The sequence below is a fragment of the Geotrypetes seraphini genome, chromosome 2 (assembly GCF_902459505.1).
Source record: "Geotrypetes seraphini chromosome 2, aGeoSer1.1, whole genome shotgun sequence".
Taxonomy (NCBI): Eukaryota; Metazoa; Chordata; class Amphibia; order Gymnophiona; family Dermophiidae; genus Geotrypetes; species Geotrypetes seraphini.
Window position 1 is genome coordinate 110,022,008 of NC_047085.1, and position 23,925 is coordinate 110,045,932.

Genomic DNA, 23,925 nt, shown 5'->3' on the forward strand with positions numbered 1-23,925 from the left:
CCGTAAAAGGTGGATCTGCAACTAGTGCATGTAGCTCACTGACCATCCTGGCAGAGGTAAGAGCAATAAGGAAAAGTACCTTCCAAGTGAGAAACTTGAAAGGAATGGTAGCCAAAGGTTCAAATGGAGGCTTCATTAAGGCAGAAAGAACCACATTGAGATCCCAGATAACAGGAGGGGCTTTAAGAGGTGGTTTCACATTGAAAAGACCTCGCATGAACCTGGACACCAGGGGATGAGCTGAGAGAAGTTTTCCATGAACCGGCTCATGGAAGGCAGCAATGGCACTGAGATGGACTCTGATGGAAGAAGACTTAAGGCCAGAGTCAGACAAAGAAAGCAAATAATCCAACAATGCCTCCACTGCCAGGGAAGTGGGATCAAGATGGTGAAGAAGACACCAGGAAGAAAATCTTGTCCACTTCTGATGGTAACATTGCAGAGTGGCTGGTTTCCTGGAGGCATCTAGAATGGAACGAACGGGCTGAGACAAAAGAGTATCATGAGCAGTCAGCCCGAGAGATACCAAGCTGTCAGGTGCAGAGACTGGAGGTTGGGATGTAGAAGGGTCTCCTGATGCTGTGTAAGCAGAGAAGGAAACAGTGGAAGAAGAAAAGGTTCCCTGGAACTGAGTTGAAGTAGAAGGGAGAACCAATGTTGCCTGGGCCACCTCGGAGCAATCAGAATCATGGTGGCTCGTTCCCTCTTGAGCTTGAACAAGGTTCTCAACATGAGAGGCAGAGGAGGGAAAGCGTACAGGAACAGATTGGACCAGTCGAGGAGAAATGCATCTGCTGCCAGATGGTGAGGAGAGTAGAGTCTGGAGCAGAATAGGGGCAGCTGGTGATTGTGAGGAGCTGCAAAGAGGTCTATCTGAGGAGTGCCCCATTGAGCGAAGATGGACTGTAGAGTGAAAGGATCGAGTGTCCACTCGTGAGGCTGGAGAATTCTGCTGAGCTTGTCCGCTAAGGAATTCTTTTCTCCCTGAATGTAGATAGCTTTCAGGAATAGGTGGTGATTTATGGCCCAAATCCAGATCTTCTGGGCTTCCTGGCACAAGAGGCGAGAGCCCGTCCCACCCTGCTTGTTGATGTAGTACATCGCAACTTGATTGTCTGTGCACAGCAGGAGAACTTGAGGGAAGAGAAGATGTTGGAAGGCCTTGAGGGCATAAAACATCGCTCTGAGTTCCAGGAAATTGATGTGATGCTTCTTTTCCTGGGCTGTCCAAAGGCCTTGAGTTTGGAACTCGTTCAAATGAGCTCCCCAGGCATAAGGGGAGGCGTCGGTGGTGATGACTAGTTGATGAGGAGGTAGATGGAGCAGAAGACCTCTGGATAGATTTGAGGATATCAACCACCATTGTAGAGACTGACGAAGAGATGATGTGACAGATATGTGACGTGAGCAAGGATCCATCGCTTGGGACCACTGGGTAGCTAGGGTCCATTGAGGAGTGCGCAGGTGAAGACGTGCGAAAGGTGTGACATGAACTGTGGAGGCCATGTGACCCAAGAATATCATCATTTGCTTGGCAGAGATGGAAAGTTGTAGAAGCACCTGCTGACACAGAGATTGAAGCGTTTGAAGACGATTGGATGACAGGAACGCTCTCATGAGGACTGTGTCCAAGATAGCTCCGATGAATTGAAGTCTCTGAGTGGGGATGAGATGAGATTTGGGTAAATTGATCTCGAACCCCAGAAGTTGAAGAAACACGATGGTTTGGTTGGTGGCCAGGAGAACAGTCTGAGATGAATTGGCCTTGATTAACCAGTCGTCCAGGTAAGGAAAGACCTGAAGGTGGTGAGATCGTAGAAAGGCAGCCACCACAATCAGACAATTGGTGAACACTCTTGGAGAGGAGGCAAGACCGAAGGGCAGCACCTTGTATTGGTAATGACAACGATTGATCATGAAGCGTAGGTACTGTCTGGAGGCCAGATTGACCGGTATATGAGTGTATGCTTCTTTGAGATCGAGTGAACATAGCCAGTCGCCTTGATTGAGAAGAGGGTAAAGAGTGGCCAGAGAAAGCATTTTGAATTTCTCCTTGACCAAGCATTTGTTTAGATCGCGAAGATCTAGAATGGGTCTTAGATCTCCTGTCTTTTTGAGGACTAGAAAATAACGGGAGTAGAATCCCTGCCCTCTCTGATCTAGAGGAACTTCCTCTATAGCGTTCAGAAGGAGGAGGGATTGAACCTCTTGAAGAAGGAGGGAAGACTGAGGAGTGTTGAAAGCAGACTCTCTTGGCAGACTTTGGGCAGGAGGTGTCTGAAAGTTGAGAGAGTAGCCGTGGCGGATGATGTTGAGGACCCACAGGTCCGAGGTGATGATTTCCCAACGGCTTATGAAATGTATAAGGCGTCCTCCTATGGGCTGTGGAAGATGAGTAGAAGGAGGAAGATTGGCTATGTCCTGGAGAACCAAGTCAAAAGGGCTGAGTTGACTTTTGAGAAGGAGGTGGTTTCACTTGCTGTTGCTGCTGGGCAGGTCGAGCAGGTTGCCTCTGTTGCTGCCTCTGACGCCTGGGTTGTTGCTGTGTTTGAGATAAGGGACGAGCCACAAAACTTCGTTGGTAGGCCGATTGTTGACAAAAAGGCCTAGAAGGTGGGGTCTTCTTCTTTGTCTTAAGGAGAGTATCCCATCGAGTCTCATGAGCTGAAAGTTTCTGAGTAGTAGAGTCCATGGATTCTCCGAACAGCTCATCCCTAAGCAAGGTGCATTGGCCAGTCGATCTTGGTGATTGACATCGAGTTCGGACACTCTGAGCCAGGCCAGTCGTCGCATAGCCACTGACATAGCCATGGCTCTAGAGGTCAGCTCAAAAGTGTCATAGATTGATCTGACCATGAACTTGCGCAGTTGCAAGAGCGATGAAGAAGTTTGGCGAAAGGCTGATTTTTACGGTCAGGGAGATATTTCTCAAAAGATGACAAACTTTGAATAAGATGCTTAAGATAAAAGGAAAAATGGAAAGCATAGTTTCCTGACCTGTTCGCTAGCATTGCATTTTGATACAGCCTTTTGCCAAACTTATCCATGGCCTTACCGTCCCTGCCAAGAGGGACAGAAGCATATACACTAGCCCCCGTGGATTTCTTTAAAGTAGATTCTACTAATAAAGACTCATGGGGGAGTTGAGGCTTGTCAAAGCCTGGAATTGGTATAACCTTATATAAGGAGTCCAGTTTACGGGGAGCTTCTGGAATGGTCAAGGGTGTCTCTAGATTTTTGTAAAATGTCTCTCTTAAAATGTCATGGAGAGGCAGCTTGAGAAATTCCCTTGGAGGCTGGTCAAAGTCAAGAGCATCTAAAAATGCCTTGGATTTTTTGGATTCAGCCTCCAAGGGAATAGATAAAGAATCACACATCTCTTTAAGAAAAGAGGTGAAAGAAGTTGCATCAGGTTTGGAAGATGGATCAAAACCAGAAGGATCCTCGTCCCCTGATGAACACTCTCCCTCAGAGAGGAAAGGCTCTTCTGAATCACCCCACAGATCAGGGTCCCTCACCTGAAAACTGCGGTCTCGTGACTCCGGTGTGGAGGGTTCTAGGTGTCGAGTTTTATGAGTCGACTTACCAGACCTCTGTAAACCGGTACCGGGAGATGTTAAGGGTTGTGCCGGTGCCGATGTTTGAACAGCCTGGTGTCTCGGTTCCGGTGCCAAGACTGGCATTGATACCGAAGAAGTGATGTGCCCCGGTACCGACAAAGTGGATGCCGATAAAGGGGGCTGCTGCACCGCCGGTACCGACGGCTCAGACCGGACCGGGACTGGAAGGCTCGGAGTCAAAAGAGCAGGAAGTAGCTGTTGGAGTTGTTCCTTTAGCTGGACCTGCAGGACTGCGGCAATGCGCTCGTCCAATGAAGGCACCGGTACCACTTTTTTCTTCTGCGGTACCTTGGGTGCCGCTCTACACTCCGAAGAGGAACCCGATGTCGAGGGGCTCACCTCAATCGGAGCGGAGCGCTTCCGTGGGCGCCTCGTGGACGGCAGGATTGGACTCGCTGCAACTGAGACCGGAGGACGCTCCAACGGGGAAGGCTTCTTAGCCGGCTTACCTGCGGGGTGCGACACCGGCGCGGTATCGCGCGGTGTCGACGAAGTAGGTGCCGACTGAGATGGAGCCGACGTCGGTGCCGGTGGTGTGGAATCAGACATCTCGGCGCCGAACAATAACTGCTGCTGTATCTGGCGGTTTTTAAGTGTTCTCTTCTTTAAAGTCGCACAGCGGGAGCAGGTAGACGCTCGATGGTCAGGACCAAGACACTGCAGACACCAGTTGTGTGGGTCTGTCAGTGAAATTGGTCGAGCGCACCGCTGGCACTTTTTAAACCCGGGTTGAGGGGGCATGAAAGTAAATACGGCTTCTGCCAAATCGAAGGCCGAGGCCTCGATGATGGCAATAGGCCCCGCCGGGGCTAACCGAAAACTGAAGAAAAAAATTGTTTTTTTTTTGTTTGTTTTTTTTAAGAAAAGAAAAGAAACAACGGAAATAAAATTTCCAAAAGGGTTTACACGAGCGGGAAGGCGATATTAAGTAGAAAAAAGAACTTTCAACAGCCGTTGAAAGAAACGCGTCTTCTTAGCTCCGCGGAAACTAAGAAACTGGGGACCGCGCGCCTTCTATCTTTCTCTCTGATTCATTGACGATGTGGAGAGTGCAGTAGTTTAAAATACTTGCCTACAACTTCCTGGTGTTTGTTGGACCCAACCTTGGCCCCAGTCAAATTCTTTATTGCTGCAGTCTTACCATACAGTCTCTAATCTTACACTGGCTCTGTCTTAAACATATATTCCACACTATCCCCCCTGTTACAAAGCTGCGTTAGGCTTTTGTATCACTGCCCGCGGCGGTATTAGCTCCGATGCTCATAGAAATTCTATGAGTGTCAGAGCTAATACCATCATGGCCAAGGATAAAAATGTCTAAAGTGGCTTCATAAAGGGGGGTATATCATAAAATAAATAAGTTTCTGTTAGAAAATGGCCTCAGAGCATGTAGAACTTCCAGAATTTGAGTACTATAGGTCTCAGCATTCTAATACTCTTGTATAACAAACACAGGGGATTCAACAAAATGAACATTTACTATCATTGGTCCAATGTCAACACCAATAGTAGAGAAAAAAGTACCCCTCCCAAAAAAAAATTTTATGGCATAAAAAAACTCCACTGGTACCGTAATTAGAAAAAGTTCAGAAGCAAGGCTGATTAAAGCATCTTACTAAACTATATTCAAAGTCCAAATTATATTCAAAACATATTCAGAATCCAAGTCACAAATAAATCATGCAACAATATTATTTAATTCCCTATGAAGTTCACTTATCTTGAAGAAATGCCTCCGACAGTTTCCATAAATTAATTCTTTTTCTAACAAGAATGCTTTTTTTCCACTGTAGGCTGCATCAGAGAAATCTTGCATATCCTAGAGCCCTTAGCATACATAATGAAATGATCTCATTTTCTCCCAAAAGATTTTGTACACCCTCTCTCTCATAAGTAGCTGTGCATGAGTGTCAGGCTTGCTCATACTAACTTCCCTACTCAATTATAGACTTGCTATACCATCTGAATCAAAAGCCTGTCTTTGATGGACTTCATTTCCTTTTTTCATTTAGATTGTAAACTGCTTTGATATTCATTATGAAACGTGGTATAGCAAATTCAAATAAACATAAACATAGGTGAGCAGTAGGCTAAAGTAAAAGTGAAATAAAGGAGAACATGATGGAAACTATAAGGCTGCAATATATCAATGATGTGTGTATGTTTTTTCATTCCTCATAGGCACATCAAAATATCCAAGATGTTAACAATATGATGACCCCATCCTAACCACATCACTTGCAAGGCTATGGCAAGTAGTGAATGCTGCTAGTCTGTCTCTTACGAGATGCTCATGTGTTATCTTGTATACTCATCACCTGCTTTCATATGAAAACATACCCAGGACACATAAGTAAGAAAACATAGAACTAAGCAGAGTCTTGTTTATCCAACATAAATGAGACTGGCCCATTTTCAGATAATTCAAAAGTCAGATAACACAGAATATCAGGGCCACTTTTACCAATGGGCAAAAGGGGAAGCTTCCAAGAGCCCCTGCATAAAGGAGGTCCAGTCACACACATGCCCATTGGTATAATTTGGCCTATCTCCTTCTTTCTTTCCCTGCTCCCTGGTGAATCCTGCATCTGGCCTCCCCCTTCCCCCATCCCTCTTTGGCAACTTGACAATGGCAGTAATTAAGACAAGCTGCCAGAATCGGGATCTTCTTTCTATAAGCCCCGCCTATGTGGAAACAGGAAGCTGAAACAAAATAGGCGGGACTCCCAGAAGGAAGGCTCCAATGCTGGCAGCCTATCTTAAATCACTGTTGCTGCTGAATCGCTGAAGAGGGCAGGGAGACAGCTAGATGCAGGACTCACCAGGGAGCTGGGGCAGAGAAAATGTAAAGATGTCATACTAGACTGGAGGTGGGAGGGTGGAAAGATGCTGGCTATAGCGTGCGGGAACAAGGGAAGAGAGGAAATAAATAGCTGAACATGGAGATAAACAGTGATAGAGAAAGGGCAGGCAGGAACTATAAAGACAGGGGTGCAGAGAAGAAATGCTACAAAAAGGGGGACGTGGAGGAATGCTGAAAGGGGTGGATTAGAATACAGGGGGAAATGCTGTAAGGGGATAGATAGGGACACAGGAAGCAATGCTGAAAGGGGGCTAGATGGGCATACAGAGGGGGATAATATTGAAATGGAGGGACAATAGATACACAGATGGGGCAATAATGAAGGAGGTGTAGATAGGCAGACAGAGAGAGGTACTACTGAAAAGGGAAGATGAAATAGAGACACAGACAAGCAATGCTGAGAAAAGGGGGCATGGATAAGGACACAGAGGGCAGATTGTAGGGGAGAAGGATAGAGAAAAGACACTGAAGAAGATTCTGGAAAAGAGGTGAAATGCTGGAAAAGGATGAAATGGGCACACAGAAGGGTGTTGCTGGAAAAGAGGTGGAATGGTGTCACTGACAGACACAGAAGGAAAATGCTGGACAGGACAAATAGGGATGCAGAGGGAAGTTGGACATGGAGAAATGTCAAATCAACAGAAGAACAAAAAAATACATGAGAGCTGTCATACTGGGACAGACTGAAGGTCCATCAAGTCCTGTTTCCAATAGTGACCATCCCAGGTCATAAGTACCCAGCAAGATCCCCAAAACAGATTCTATACTGCTATCCTAGCAATAAGCAATGATTTCCCCCCAAGTCCATCTTAATAATGGCTTATGGACTATTTTTTTAAAACCTGCTAAGCTAACTGTATTTACACATTTTCTGGCAATGAATTCCAGAGTTTAAACAGAAGTTGAGTGACAAAATATTTTCACCAGTTTGTTTTAAATCAACCACTTAGTAGCTTCATTGCATGCCGCCTAGTTTTAGTATTTTTGAAAAGAGTAAACAAGCATTTCACATATACCTGTTCCACTGCACTCAGTATTTTATAGATTGCTATCTTATCTCCCCAGAGCCTTCTCTTCTCCAGGATGAACAGCCTTAGCAACTTCAGTCTTTCTGCACAGGGATGTTGTCCCATCCCTTTCATCATTTTCATTGCCCTTCTCTTTCTGTTTTTTTAGATGCAGCAACCAGAATTGTACACATTATTTAAGGTGCATCTGCATCATGGCGCGATACAAGGGCATTATAACAGTCTCATCTTTGTTTTCTATTCCTTTCCTGATAATTCCTAACATTCTATTTGCTTTCTTAGCCACAGCTGTACACTGTGCTGAGAGTTTCAATGTATCCTCAACAATGACACCTAGATCTTTTTCCTGAATAGTGACTTCTAACGTGGAACCCTGCATCAGGTAACTATAGTTCGGGTTCCTTTTTCCCACATGCATCAATTTGTACTTGTTCACATCATTTGTCATTTTGATGTCTAATCTCCCAAGGACACAGTGGTGTAGTAAGGGTGGGAAGTGCCCGAGGTGGTGGTGCCTCACTGCACCCTACTCTCTGCACCCACTCCATCTGCGCCAAACTCACCTGCTCCTTCTGTGCCCCCACACCTACTTGCGCCCTCCTTTCCCACCCCGTATCTTTATAAATCTTCACCAGTGCGAGCAGCTTCTCCGGCCTGCTGCTTGCACTGGCATTGGCTTTCCCACTGATGTCATTTCCTGGCCCCATGATCCGGAAGTGATTTCAGAAGGAGCCAGGCTGGTGCAAGTGGCAGGCTAGAGTAGTTGTGTGTGCTGACAAAGATTTTAAAGATGTATGGGGGGGGAGAGGCGGGAAGGAAGGGTGTGAGCATGGCGTGGGGGATGGCAAGGTACCAGCGCCCACCAAGATGGCAGCCGAGGTGGTCTGCCCCGTCCCCCCTTACTTCACCACTGCGATGACCTCTTGTAATTTCTCACAATCCTTTTCTGATTTAATAACTTTGAACAACTTCATACATCAACAAATTTAATTATCTCACTGGGGGATACCAGTGTCAGAAAAGTTATTCAATTCTGATGAGTCACAGAAACTGAAACAAATTTCTATAAAACTAGAAGATGTAATGGGGCAATTTGACAAACTGAAGAGTAGCCTGGACCGGATGGTATACATCCCAGAGTACTGATAGAATTGAAAAATGATCTTGCAGAGCTATTGTTAGTAATTAGTAATTTATCTTTAAAATTTAGCACGGTATCGGAAGACTGGAGGGTAGCCAACATAATGCCAATTTTTAAAAAGGGTTCTAGAGGTGATTTGAGAAATTATAGACTGGTTAATCTGATGTCAGTGCTAGCCAAAATGATAGACTAGTATAAAGAACAAAATTACAGAGCATATACCTAAGCATCGATTAATGAGACAAAGCCAACATGGATTTAGTGAAGGGAGATCTTGCCTCATCAATCTACTGCATTTCTTCGAAAGGATGAATAAATATTTGGATAAAGGTGAGCCAAATTGTGTGTTTGGATTTTCAAAAGGTGTTTGACAAAGTACCTCATAAAAGACTTCTGTGGAAATTACTTCCTATCCCATGACTTTCTGTAATAGAATACTGATGTAGGTTCGCATTTATGCACATAACATTAGGTGTGAGGTGAACTCTTACTCTAGTTCTATGACATGTGTGGCGGCGGCAGCGAAGAAAGCAAATAGAATGCTAGGCATGATAAAGAAGGGAATTACGAGTAGATCAGAGAAAGTTATAATACTGTTCTACAGAGCCATGGTTAGACCACACCTGAAATACTGCGTCCAGCATTGGTCTCCATACCTAAAGAAGGATATAAAACTGCTAGAGAGGGTGCAGAGACGAGCAACAAAGCTAGTGAAAGGTATGGAGAACCTGGACTACGAGGAACGACTTAGGAGACTGGGGTTGTTCTCCTTTGAGAAAAGGAGACTGCGATGGGATCTGATCGAGACTTTCAAAATACTGAAAGGATTCGACAAAATGGAGCAGGGAAAGTAGTTATTTACAATGTCCAATGTGACACGGACAAGAGAACATAGACTGAAGCTGAGGGCCAGGACAAATATCAGGAAGTTCTGTTTCACGCAGCGAGTGGTGGACACCTGGAATGCTCTCCCAGAGGAGGTAATTGCAGAATCCACCGTTGTAGGATTTAAGGGTAAACTAGATGCACATCTCCTTAAGAGTGGCATAGAGTGATATGGGTAAGGGTAAATTAGATGCACATCTCCCTTGAGAAGCATACAATGATATGGGGACTAAAACTATGCCAGGGTAACCCTGGCGAGGCCTCCGCATGTGTGGATCACCGGACTTGATGGACCCAGGGTCTGATCCGGAAATGGCAATTCTTATGTTCTTATGTAACTGTAAATGCTCGACAGAAAAAGAGGAGTCTTGCTTTGCCCAGCACAGTGAGAAGCAAAAGAAAAGAATGGCAAAGCTGATGTTATAATACAACACAAAGGATTTTATTGAAATTTCCTATGGGAAGTCCCAACTAGGATCCTGGTTTTGGCAGGACACTGCCTTCCTCAGGGAACATACCAAACTGATAACAGGATATTACAGTGGTATATCTCTATTTCAGGTAGTCTTGAAAAAGACCTTTAGGAATGTACTGAAAGAAGTACTGAGAGCTAAACTTCTAAAGAAACTTGCCAAAGAACTCACAGTGAGAACTGACAGTGTGTAGTAAAAAAAATGCTCACAACACAGCAGTTGCATGTATAACTGACAGGATTCTAAAACCTTAGAGGCCAATGTTCAAAGGTTCATGGTAGAATAAAACTCTACCACAAAACTATTGCAGAAAACTTGCTGCAGTATGCTCAATATAATGTGTAGTCAAATTAAAATTGCAGCAGTAATCGGCTGCTCAGCACTAACTTTTCTGTTGGTGACTGAATGGTGATTGCCTCAAGCACTGACAGGAAAGTTAACATTTTTTTAAAAATGCTGCGCCAAGCCCCTCACCCCCAACCCAACCTGACACCTCTTCCTGCTCCCCCCTGAAAACATATCTCTGGTATCTAGCAGCATCCACCCCAGCCCCACATACCTGACCCCCCTTTCCCCAAATCTTGGACAAAAAAATACCCTGCTAGTCTGGTGACCTCCCAGTCCAGCCCCCCTCTCCCCAATCACAAATTAACCTGGTAATCTAGTAGCCCCCCTGGTCTGGCTTCTTCCTTCCCCCAGTCTAGTGGAGGCTACCCCTCCAGATTTCCTTACCTTGTAGAAGACAAGAGCGATAGGAACTGAATGGGCTTCATTGCTTCTGCAGCATGGGACTCACTAGTGCAGCTTTGTAAAAGTAGCCCCTCATATGAGGCGGAATCACAAGGATATTCATCTAGGATGAATAAAGAGCCTGACTGGGCTGAAATGGAAGAACAGAATGCAAATGATAGGAAATTCCTGTACAATAAGTCTCATGAGCCAACACTAAAATTTTACATGCCTACTCAACCAATCAAAATTCAGAGTGCTGCCTTTGGCAGACTCAAAGAATCCATGGGCGTAGCCAAAGGTGAGTTAAGGACCACCTATTTTCATTCGAGGCCCACCTACTTCCATCCAAAGCCCACCCAGAAGCAGTGTACTGTACCTATTGTCCAGCTGCTGGGCAGAACAGAAAAACTGGTAAGAGAAAAGCCTGTTGTTTTTTATTCAGGCTTCCTTCTCCCACAGGTCCAGCATATCTGCAGCTTTATTTTCTTTTCTTCCCTGCCACTGTGATGCATTTTACTTTCAGTGCCACTTCATACGGCTAATAGTAAAAATGACTTTTCATTGTCTACTGCAGGGGTGCCCAACGCGTCGATCGCGATCGACCAGTAGCTCAGGAAGGCAACGCGAGTCGATCGCGGAGCCAATCCCGGGCTCTGTGATAGACTCGTGTTGCCGTCCTGATCTACGGGCCGATCAGCCTTCCTCTCCAGTTTTCTTTCTCCCTAGGGCCTTTTAGCTGGGCGATCCGCCCAGCTGTCATCTGCCGCTGCTGAACAAAAAAACGGGTCCTGCCTTCGCGGAAACAGAAAGTAGGCAGGACCCGGCAGGAAGAAGAACAAATGCTTGTCTCCCGCATTAGCCCGTAGCGAACGCTTGCTTCAGGGCTCTCAACATGTGCGTGCCGGCTTCTCTTCTCTTCCCTCCGAAACCGGAAGTTATGTCCGGGGGGGGGGGGGAGGGGAGAAGGGAAGCCGGCGCGCACATGTTGAGAGCCCTGAAGCAAGCGTTCGCTACGGGCTAATGCGGGAGACAAGCATTTGTTCTTCTTCCTGCCGGGTCCTGCCTACTTTCTGTTTCCGCGAAGGCAGGACCCGGCAGCATTTCCCCTAATAGGTCGATCGCGATCTTGGGCTGATCAGCCTTCCTCTTCCCGATGGCAGAATTGACGTCAGGGAGAGGAATGCTGGTTGGCCGAAGCAGGGAGAGCTTGGGGCCTGTTATTGGTGGCGTTTGGGTCCTGGTCCCCGATGGCAATGGCAGTGGCAGTGGCTTGGGGGAGGGCAGGGAGAAAGAAAGAAAAAGGGCAGGCAGGGAGACAGAAGGAAAGAAGAGAAACAGAAAAAAATGAAAGGGAGGCAGAGAGAAAGAAAGGGCAGGGAAGAGGAAGGAAAAGTTGGGGGGAAGAAATGAGGTCTGGAGGAGAAGAAGCATACAGGCTAAAAGAAGGGAAGAAAGATTGTATGCACAGTCAGAAGAAAAAAGTGCAACCAGAGACTCATGAAATCACCAGACAAGGTAGGGAAAATGATTTTATTTTAAATTTTGTGATCAAAATGTGTCTGAATTTATATCTGCTGTCTATATTTTACACTATGGTCCCCTTTTACTAAACCACAATAGAGATTTTTAGCGCAGGGAGCCTAGGAGTGTCGAGAGCAGCGCTGGGCATTCAGCGCAGCTCCCTGCACTAAAAACTGCTAACGTGGTTTAGTAAAAAGGGAGGGGGTGGGTATTTGTCTACTTTTGTATGGTTGTTACTGAGGTGACAGTGCATAGAGTCATCTGCTTTGACCTCTTTGAAAACCCTGGAATAGGAATGATGATTAACATTTTCTATGCGTACAGTGTGCGTTGTGTTTTTTTAAAATTTTATTGTTGGTAGATCATTGTGACTTGGTCATTTAAAAAGTAGCTCGCAAGCCCAAAAAGTGTGGGCACCCCTGGTCTACTGTCACTCCTATTTGAGTATGGCTTGAAGATGCACCCTGGAGGTCATGTTTCTGCTGCCAAATATTATAGGTGACTTTCAGAAAGAGACCAAGATGTGACACTGTTCAGCACAAACCATGAGCACATTAACCTGTATAGGGTGCCCGGTCTCAGAAGCTGCCTAAGTGGCTTTTAAGAATCACACACAGGTGGCCTTTACAGAATCACCCTAAGCTGCCTAACCACCACGACTCTCTAACTGGTGCCCATGTTATAGGCGCCGGTTAGAGAATCACGTTGCCACTGAGCTGATCACGGCAAGGGAATCTCCCTGCCATGATCAGTTTAGCGGCTGCAGCAACCCCCCCCCCCCCCCCCACTGCGAAGAATACCGGCAGAAGGGATGCCCAGCATGCACTGCGAGAGAGACCTCCTAAGGCAGGGGCTTTAAGCGCCTGAGCCAATCAGGGCCTTAGGCCCCTCCCCGGTGCATCCCATGATGCGCCTCCCTCCTGCCGACAGTCTTCATGGGGGGACAAGTTGCTATGGCCGCTACACTTATCGCGGCAGGGAGATCCCTTGCCACAATAAGCTCAGCGTCAGCTTGAAATGTAGGCCAGCATTTTGATAGTTTACATTTCAGGCACCTATTGTGGGCTTAGGGAGATGCCTATGGCCACCTAAGCTCGCCTAAGGCCATTTCTGGCAAAACCACGCCTAGCCTTAGGCGAGCTTAGGTGGCCCTACGTGCCTCCCTAGGCTCAAGGAGGCACCTACAATATAGGCGGCCTGCCCGGGATGATTTTTTTTTTTTTAACTTACATTCCAATTGGTGGTTAGATAGCAGTAGGCCGCCTAAAATCAGGATGCTGCTTATAAAATTTCCCCCAAGACTTAAAAAGTATTTGATTCTTTGTCCATATTTTCCTTCCCCTCTGGTCTCCATTTTTAAAACTGACTCACTTTTTGTTTTCTCAGCATTTCCTCTAGATGTTTCCATGCTGATGTTATCTTTCTTTTGCTTATTTTACAGGTTCTGTTTCTTTTGTTTTCAATTTTCCCTTGTTTTCCTTTATCCAAATTAAATTCTTCATTCACCTCTCCCTTTCCTGCTCTTACACACAATCCTCCCCAGCTCACCCTTCCCCACTTCTATAATTCTCTTGTCATTCATTTCTTTTCTCATCTTTCTCTACCCTTCCTCCTTGCTTCTCTCTCCTCCACACCACCTTTATCCTTCTTTCTCTCCACCCTTCCTCCCTCCTCTGCAATTTTCTCTTTTCATTGCCAGATACTGTTTGAAATAGCACAAAACCCTACAAATGGACACTCAGAAGCTTATCAAACAATATGTACTAACACCAAGTCCAAGAATTCAAACTGCACCAACTCTACCTATGATAAGTTGATTGTAAACCTCCAGTTGGGAAAAAGAAAAAAAGCCAGTCTACTACAGATTCCTACACAGAACCTGCATGTTAACAGAATCCTTCACCTCAGTTGCACCTAGAAAACAGATTATAATGAAGAATACGAAACTGCAAATTAGAAACAAACATGCAGGCAAAAATTGAAATGGAAGACTCATAAAGCCAGACTCTGCTAGCAGTGGAACACTAAAGAAAAAAATACCCAGAAATGCTTTTTCTCCTATATACAACAAAACATAAAGAAATGTGCATTTTCAAAGGTAACATATTTCATTCTCTAAAAATTGCACCACAAAAAGGAAGCCTCATTTAAGCATGAAAGAAAGGAAAGCACATCAATAATACATATACAAGTTTCATTATAGAAAAATCTAATCAAAAAAATATTATTGAGAAGGTATCATACATTATGCTGTTTGTAGTCTGATACTTTCAGGTTAGTCAGATTAAAGCCTTGCAGTGTAGAAGGATATAATCATCTACCTTATTACTGCAGAAAAGTGAACAATTAGGAAGTCACCCATTCAAAAGAACACCAGGCAAACTTTTAAATTGAACTGTGGCTTCAAGAAAAACATAGAATGAAATTCATCATAGGTCAGTCTGGGTAAAATAACATCCCATGTATGAAGAGGGTAATTGTATAATGGGGTGCTAATATTTAGGGTCCTTGTTATGTGGGCTAACGTTAAGACATGCTATTTTACCACCAAGTCATACTATTTTAACACACGTCCCATGATATGCAATGAAACCTAGGCCCTGTTTTACTAAAGTACGCTAACCGATTAGTGCACGCTAAACGCTAACGTGTGCATGTTAGTCTATGGACACGTTCGCATTTAGTGCACGCTAATCAGTTAGCACACCTTAGTAAAAAAGGGGGTTAGTTAGTAATAACTGGAGTTAACAGTAAAGTAATATGATTTAACAGCAGGGCTTAATTTCTGGGGGAACACAATTTCGCCACTTCTTTTCAATCTCCAGAGCAGCAGAGTATTCGACTCTAGCTTCTCCCTTCTAGGTAGCCTGTGAGGAACAGGAGGAGAGGAGTGAACCTGAAGCAGAGCAGAGACAGTCTATTTGCTCCCTAATCCAGGACCTCTTCTCCCATTGCACCTACCCCTGACCTGCCCGCCTCCTCCCCAGCTCCACTTCCTTTTTGTCTACATATTAAGCCCTGCTTAATGGTAGCCCATGTTGATAACTTATCTCCTGCCTCCTCCCTCACCTAGAACCGGGGTGGGCAACTCCGGTACTTGAGGACCGGAATCCAGTTGGGTTTTCAGGATTTTCCCAGTGAATATGCATGAGATCTATTAGCATGCACTGCTTTCAATGCATATTCATTGCGGAAATCCTGAAAACCCGACTGGATTCCAACCCTCGAGGACCAGAGCTGTCCATCCCTGACCTAGAACATGCCTTCTTAAAGCCTATTCTAAAGAAAAGTAGGTGCCTACTTTTCTTTATAGAAAGCCAAAAGGATATGCCAAGAATATGCCTGCATTAAGAACCCAATCATTTACACCAGCCATGGAGCTAGTGCAAATGATTACACCAAGATCAATACAGCACATGTGCAGATTATAATATTCTATAATCTGTGCACGTAACTGTGCTGACAGGCTGACTGAGCACTTGGGCTTGTACAGAAAAAGACAGACTTAGTGTGACATCTAGTGTTTGAAGTGGAAAGGGCAAGACAAATTACTGAACAAAGAATGCATTGAAGCACCTCGATATATTACACTGAGTTTATACATTCATCTTCTTAGGATAAGGTTTATAAGATAAATTGCATAATGTGCTGAAATGATCTTTGCAGCTTCTCTATTCTAAAATATTCTCAACATAGAGGGGATTCCCAGTTTTATAAAGCCTTTTCCACATGTAAAGCATGTCTTACAGCAACAGAACACAGTGAAGCTGATGGTATCCAAGTTGAACTCCAAACAGCTTTATTGCATATCCCAAAATTCAAGAAGACTCAACACAGGCCTCTGGGTCAGCTAAATGGTCTTCATCAAGCTTCGACACCTTGAGAAGTTGGGCTGTTTATGTTTAAACTTCATGAGAGCTCTTGAAGTCCGTGTGTATTGCTTTTTATGTACAAATAGGTCTTGGCATGCCTTATTTGGAATTCAGTTTGGCCGAAACCTAGGCCTGTGTCGAATCTTCTTGTATTTTGGGATATCCAATAAAGCTATTTGGAGTTCAAATTGGTTGTCAGCTTCACTGTGTTCTGTTGCTGTTTCTGATTGTGGAGAATGGCTTTTTTGTTGCTGTTGTTTCTAAGCATGTTTTACACACTTAAAGAGGCTCCTATGAAATTGTGTGCAAGTTTATATGTGTAAAAGTAGGTGCATGGAAAAAATGCAACTGTTTTCTGTACAGGCATTCCCAGAGGCATATGTTCTACTGGAGCGACACTATTGGAGCCTTTTTTTTATAGAGGTACATAAGCACCTATCATCAGTTAGTGGAGGTGACTGGCTTAAAAGTTTATACTAAGCAAGCAAAACAGTGGAAATAACAAAACCAATTTTTTTTTTAAAAAAATGTGCTTCAATATCCTTTATGGTGACTTGACACATGCCATGTTTTGGCTAGAGTGTATCAGGGAGAGTGTGGCACAGTTGTTAAATCTACAGCCTCAGCACCCTGAGGTTGTGGATTCAAACCTATGCTGCTCCTTGTGACCCTGGGCAAGTTACTTAATCCCCCCAGTGCCCCAGGTACATTAAATAGATTGTGAACCCACCAGGACAGACAGGGAAAACTGCTTGAGTACCTGAATAAATGCATGTAAACCGTTCTGAGCTCCCCTGGGAGAACAGTATAGAAAATTGAATAAATAAATAAATCAGGAGTCTGGAAATAAAATACATTGGAATGGATTCCATATGAATGCACCTGATGGTGTAGATCCATCAACTTATCGTCTCATAGAAACATAGAAATAGATGGCAGATAAGGGCCACGGCCCATCCAGTCTGCCCACCCTAATGACCCTCCCCTCAATTTAATCTTGCAATAGACAACAGTGAGTCAAATGCATCAGGAGAGCGGTTTGATTACACTTGGTTGTGGCTCATAGGATTTTTCAGGAAGACTGTTGAAGAGATTAATCCTAGTTTGGACATTGCTTATGAACCTTTATAAAACAAGCATAAAATATGCCTTCTTGGACTTTTCACATAGGCACCCTTCCACAGAATATATTCATTTAGTTCAAAAACTAATTGATCATGTCGATCATTTTCAAAAGAAAAAAAAAAACACATTAAAAATGGCAAAAAGTGGCATTTAATAATAATAGCTTTATTTATATCCCGTCATACCTTTTCAGTTCAAGACGGTGTACAAGAGGAACTGTAAGACAGTGAGGTGGCATTACATCAGTTAGATTTGGGAAGGAGTGGAAGATAGTTGAGTGATGGGGCGGTAAGGGGAAGGAGGTAGGAATGTGTAAGATGAGGTAGGTGATGAGCAGAATTGAAGGATCAGATATACTTGTCAAATAAGTGGATTTTTTATACTTTTCTGAATGAATGGTATGTTAGTGCATTCAGGGTTAGGCTGCTTAAGGTGCTGTTCCATATCCCTGCTTGAAAGGAGAGTGTCCTGTTAAGGAATCTTTTGAATTTGCATCCTTTGGGAGAAGAGCTGTATCTACAAGAGATTCCTTGATAGATCATTATCATTCCAAGCAGGCAAATGGAATAAATGTTTAACCAACTTCATTTCTAATGCACCCTCCTACCAAACCTTCAGGAAATCAATTAAAACCTATCTCTTTGATACATTTCTCTGACTCCTTTCCTGTTTTGCTGTATCTTTGAAATGCTTCTGGATAAATCCTGACTACTTTTGGCATGCTAATGTAATTTGAAAGTCTTTTTTCTTTTTTTTTTTGTAACAACGCTGTCTGTATACAGTCTCTTCCTCTGTAAACCACTCTGAACTGCTTGTGGTATTGCGGTATACAAAAATAAAGTTATTATTATTAACAGTAATGTTCTGCAAGAGAGGTGGAGTTTGTCCTTTAGGGTGAGGTGATGTAGGACAGTGTTTTTCAACCTTTTTACACCTATGGACCAGCGGAAATAAAATATTTATTTAGTGAACTGGCAAACTAATAAGACTGAAATTTTGAAAAACCCCATCACCGTCCCGTACCCGCGAGCTCGGTCCCGTTAACCATCTGATCCCATCCACACAAGCCTCAAATAGTTATGATTTTATATTGAACATATTTTATTAAAGTATAAAAAGAAACAATATTCTGTACAATTGTCATTTTATAAATATAAACTAGTCTTTAAGCCCGTTACATTAATGGGTTCTAGAATATATGTATCTTTGTCTTTCTTTATTTCTGTCTGCCTGTGCCGCTGTTTTTCATTCTTTTTGTCTCTCTGTTTCTTTTTTCTTTGTCTCTCTCCCTCCCCCTCCATTTTTCTGTGCAGCAGCATTTCCCTCCTACCCCACGTCCCTGTGTAGCATTTTCTTCTCCCCCACTTCCCTATGCAGCAGCTACATCAGCATTCCCTCCCCTGTCCATTTTCCTGTGCAGCATTTTTAATTTTTTTTTTTTTTTTTTGAGACCGTGAGAAGGGAAGGTGGGGTGTTCGGAAAGCAACTAAGGAAATTGGTCAGATTGTGGAAAGGGAGTTTGGGATGGTAGGGTCAGACTGCAGTGGATGGGAGAGTCAATGGGAGTTCAGGTGTGTAGAAGTTTCTTCTGTATGTTTTTTTGACTATCACCTTCTGTCTATCTCTTTGGCTACTGACTGTAATTCTTACTTTTGGTCTCTCTGTCTGTGTTTGTTTTGGTGTTTGTCTCTTTGGCTGCTATAAGGGTTTTTTTTTTCTTTGTGTCTCTCTTTTCTTTGTCCTTTTTTTTTCCGATTTGTCTGTCTCTGCAGTATTTTTTTTTTTTTTTTTACTGTTTGTTGGTCTCTCAAGTAATTTTCCTTGTCCATTGTCTGTCTGTCTGTCTGTCTTTGTTTTGGTGTCTATCTCTTTGATTCTGTATTTGTAGCTCCCTTGTATTTCTGTGTGTGTATTTTGTGTGTGTGGAGATGGCTGATGTCTGTATTTCTTACTTTTGGTCTCCTTGTCTGTGTTTGCTTTGATGTTTGTCTCTTTGGCTGCTATAAGGTTGGTTTTTTTTATCTTTGTGTTTCTCTTTCCTTTGTCCTTTTTTTTTTCCCCCCTGTTTGTCTGTCTCTGCAGTATTTTTTTTTTTTTTTTTTACTGTTTGTCTCTCAAGTAATTTTCCTTGTCCATTGTCTGTCTGTCTGTCTTTGTTTTGTTGTCTGTCTCTTTGAATCTGTATTTGTAGCCCCCTTGTACTTCTGTGTGTGCAACATTGTTATGGCAACCTTCTAACGCGCCTACTATTAACCGGATGTGAGGTGGCATGCAAATGAGGGCAGCGCGGGGAGGAGAGGCAGAGAGTAAAAGTTCCGGGCGGGTCCGGGCCAAAGAATGGCCAGCCCTAGGCGAGGTTCGAGGATCGGGCTACCCCTCATCATGGCCACTGCGCCTTCAGATTGCCGTGGTCTCAGTGTGATCAGGAAGCCGGGGCGGGCGAGGATGGCCTCTTGCCCAGCAGCGCCGTCTCTCTCCATCCCCGCAGATCCTTTCTCTTAGGGGTGGTGTGGGCGCTGACCACCCGCGATCCCTCTCGACTTGCCCAGCAGCGCCGCCCCTCTCCATCCCCGCCAGGCCCGCAGATCCGTCTTCTTCGGGGTGGTGGGGGCGCTGACCACCTGCGATCCCTCTCGAATTGCAGAGGTGGTGAGGGCGCCGATTGGCCGTGCATGCGCACTCTCACCTAGCGCGACAGATCAGATCTCAGGGAACACGCAGCGAGAGTGCGCTTGCACGGCTAGCATTTTATTATTATAGATAATACAGGGCAAGAATCAACAAAACCCCCATCTCCCCTCCCCTTCACATATATCCCCTCTACTATCAAGAAAACTGAATAAGCCAAATTATTACAGAATGCTACACAAATATCATGCTAACAGAATACCGCAGTCACACATGGCAGGAATGGTGTTAGGGGGAGTGCAACTAGGGCAACTGCCTACTGGTCAGAGAGAGCCCTAAGCCAGCTGGAAACTAAAGAAGCACTGCCTGGGCTTCCCCAGTTCCCCAGTTATGTCTAACATCAGCTCTAGCAGGATACATATTTTAAATCTGATATATTCTAATCACAAGATAGAAATAAAATTATTTTTTTTCTACCTTTTGTTGGCTCTGGTTTCTGCTTTCATCGTCTTTTCACTCTCTTCCATCCAGCGTCTGCCCTCTGTCTCTTCAATCCAGCATCTGCCCCTTCCATCCACTGTCTGCCCTCTCTCCCTCCCATATGGTATCTGTGTTCTTTCTATGCCCCTCTCTCCTACATCAGATCTAGCATCTTTGTCACTCTTTCCTTATTTCTCATCTGACCCCCCTTCCCAGCATCAATCTCTCTCTACTTTGTCATTCCTCTGCCTCTCCCCTTTCCCTCATATGATCTCTCCATTCCATCCTGACTCCTTCCCCTCCTCTAATCTCCCTGCCAGCTGTTTCCTTCCAAGTTTCCTCCTCCCCTGTCCAGCAGTACCTTCTCCCTTTCTTCCTCCCCTTATCCAACAGTAACAGTAACTCCCTTCCCTAGAGACCCGGCATGGATAACCAAAGAAGTGAGGAAAGCAATAAGAGACAAAAAACATTCATTCCGGGAATGGAAAAAGGACAAAACTGGGGAGAACTGGAAATAACACAGGAAGCATCAAAAAGAATGTCACCGCGTGGTTAGAAGAGCAAAAAGAGAATATGAAGAGAAGCTAGCCAGGGAAGCAGGAAATTTCAAACCGTTCTTCAGATATATTAAAGGGAAGCAGCCGGCTAGGGAGGAGGTGGAACCGCTGGATGACGGAGATAGAAAAGGAGTGGTGAAGGAGGAAAAAGAGGTGGCGGATAGACTAAATATGTTCTTTTCGTCAGTATTTACAAAGGAGGACACATCCAATGTGCCGGAACCTGGAAAAATCTTCACAGGGGACCAGATAGAAAAATTAACATCAATGAAGGTAAGCCTTGGAGACGTATATAGGCAGATAGATAGATTAAAAAGTGACAAATCTCCAGGCCCGGACGGAACCCACCCAGGGTTTTGAAGGAACTAAAAAAGGAAATAGCGGAACTGCTACAGCAAGTTTGTAACCTATCCCTGAGTACAGGTGTGATCCCGGAGGATTGGAAGATAGCAAATGTTACACCCATCTTCAAAAAGGGATCAAGAGGTGACCCGGGGAACTACAGACAGATAAGTCTGACTTTGGTTCTGGGGAAGATGGCGGAAGCGCTGATAAAAGACAGCATCGATGAGCATCTCGAAAGAAATAAACTGATGAAAACAAGCCAGCATGGCTTCTGCAAGGGAAGTTCATGCCTAACGAACTTATTACACTTCTTCGAAGGAATTAACAAACAAATGGACAAAGGGGACCCCATAGACATCGTATACTTGGATTTCCAAAAACCCTTTGTCAAGGTACCCCCATGAACGCCTATTACGGAAACTGAAGAGCCATGGGGTGGAAGGAGACGTACATAGATGGATCAAAAATTGGTTGGTGGGTAGGAAGCAGAGGGTAGAAGTGAAGGGCCACTACTCTGACTGGAGGAGGGTCACGAGTGGTGTTCCTCAGGGGTTGGTGCTTGGACCACTGCTGTTCAATGTTTTTATAAACGATCTAGAAACAGGGACGAAGTGCGAGGTAATAAAGTTCACAGACGACACCAAACTATTTAGTGCAGTTGGAACAAGAGGACTTTGAAGCTTTACATAGGGACCTGAACAAACTAGAAGAGTGGGCGGCGAGATGGCAGATGAAATTTAATGTAGAGGAATGTAAAGTCTTGCATGTGGGAAACAGAAATCCAAAGTACAGGTATACGATGGGAGGGCTGGAATTAGGTGAAAGTACCCTAGAAAAGGACTTAGGGGTAATGGTGGACAAGACAATGAAGCCGTCGGCACACTGCGCAGAGGCCTCAAAGAAGGCAAATAGAATGCTGGGTATTATCAAGAAAGGTATTACAGCCAGAACGAAAGAGGTTATCCTGCCATTGTATCGGGCAATGGTGCGCCCACATCTGGAGTACTGTGTCCAATATTGATCGCCATTCCTAAAGAAGGATATGGCGTTACTTGAGAGGGTCCAGAAAAGAGCGACGCGATTGATAAAAGGTATGGAAAACCTCTCATATGCTGAAAGACTAGAGAAACTGGGGCTCTTTTCACTGGAAAAGCGGAGACTTAAAGGGGACATGATAGAGACTTACAAGATCATGAAGGGCATAGAGAAAGTGGAGAGGGACAGACTCTTCAAACTTTCAAAAACCTGAGAGGGCACTCGGAAAAATTAAAAGGGGACAGATTCAGAACCAATGCTAGGAAGTTCTTCTTCACCCTAAGGGTGGTGGACACCTGGAATGAGCTTACAGAGGGTGTGATAGGGCAGCGCACGATATTGGGGTTCAAGAAAGGATTATATAAATTCCTGAAGGAAAAAGGGATGGAAGGGTATAGATAGAATACTATACAGGTCCTGGACATGATGGGCCGCCACGTGAGCGGACTGCTGGGCATGATGGACCTCTGGTCTGACCCAGCAGAAGCAATGCTTATGTTCTTCCCTTTCCCCTGTCAGCAGTATCCCCTTACCCTCCCTTGTCCAGGAGTACCCATTCTCCCCTTATCCAACAGTAACTCTCGTCCCTTCCCTTCTCCCCTGTCAGCAGAACCCCTTCCCCTCCCTTGTCCAGGAGTGCCCCTTCTCCCTTCCCTCCTACCCTCTCCAGCAAATGTTTCCTCTATGTAGGCTAGCAGCAGCTCTAAATGCTTTTAACTCGGCATACAGCTGCTCCTAAGCAGTATTTTAGCCGCAGTTTCATGAGGCAGCCTCAGGGCCTTTGGTAGGCTGGCCCACATCGCATCATCGAAGCGGGCTGGCCTAGCAAAGGCCCCGAGGCTGTCTGATGAAACCACTGTTAAAATACTGCTTAGGAGCAGCTGTGTGCCGAATTTAAAAGCACACAGAGCTGCCGCTGCTGGTCTGGGGGTATGGAGACAAAGGCAGGAGCAGGAGACATACGCGGCAGGAGTTCTGATGGTGGAAGGCAGGAGTCCCGGCATAGCGACGGCAACAAGAAGTTGCATGTCAGCTGATGCCGGCAACTTTTGTTGCGGCGGGGACCTGAATCCTTCATGGACCGGCAAAAATTTTTTGTGGACTGACACCTGTCCGCAGACTGGTGGTTGAAGAACTGTGATGTAGGAGGTAGGTGGGAGCGAAGCCGAGCAGGGTCTTGAAGAAGAGGCACCCAAATTTGAAGATTATTCTGGCCTCGATAGGTAGCCAGTGAAGTTTCTTGTAGTATGGGGTGATGTGGTCTTTTTTCAAGCCAAAGATTAGTCGAACGGCTTTGTTCTGGATGAGTCTCTGTTTTTTGATGGTTTTGTTATGAGATCCTAGGTAGATTATGTTGCAGTAGTCCAGTGTTCTCAAGAGTAGAGACTGGACCAACAATCTGAATGAAGTGAAATCGAAGTATGGTTTTAGCGTGTGTAGTTTCCATAACAAGTGAAAGCATTTTTTAATTAGTATATTGGTGTGGGCTTCGAGTGTCAGTTGCTGATCTAGGGTGACTCCTAGGATTTTGATGGTAGGGTTGATTGGGAAGTTCCTTCCATTTAGGTTGATAGTCAATTCTTTTGGTTTGTTTGATGGGGAGACCATGAAAATCTTGGT

The 23,925-nt window shown here is 44.7% G+C and overlaps 1 long non-coding RNA gene across 1 annotated transcript in view; it reads right to left on the reverse strand.

The window, feature by feature from the left end:
* LOC117353752 overlaps positions 1-23,925 on the reverse strand; it is an 84,338-nt gene that overhangs the window by 40,391 nt on the left and 20,022 nt on the right. The window contains exon 3 of the long non-coding RNA XR_004538016.1: positions 10,743-10,890. This is a non-coding gene — a long non-coding RNA (uncharacterized LOC117353752). The remainder of the gene's footprint in view (positions 1-10,742; positions 10,891-23,925) is intronic.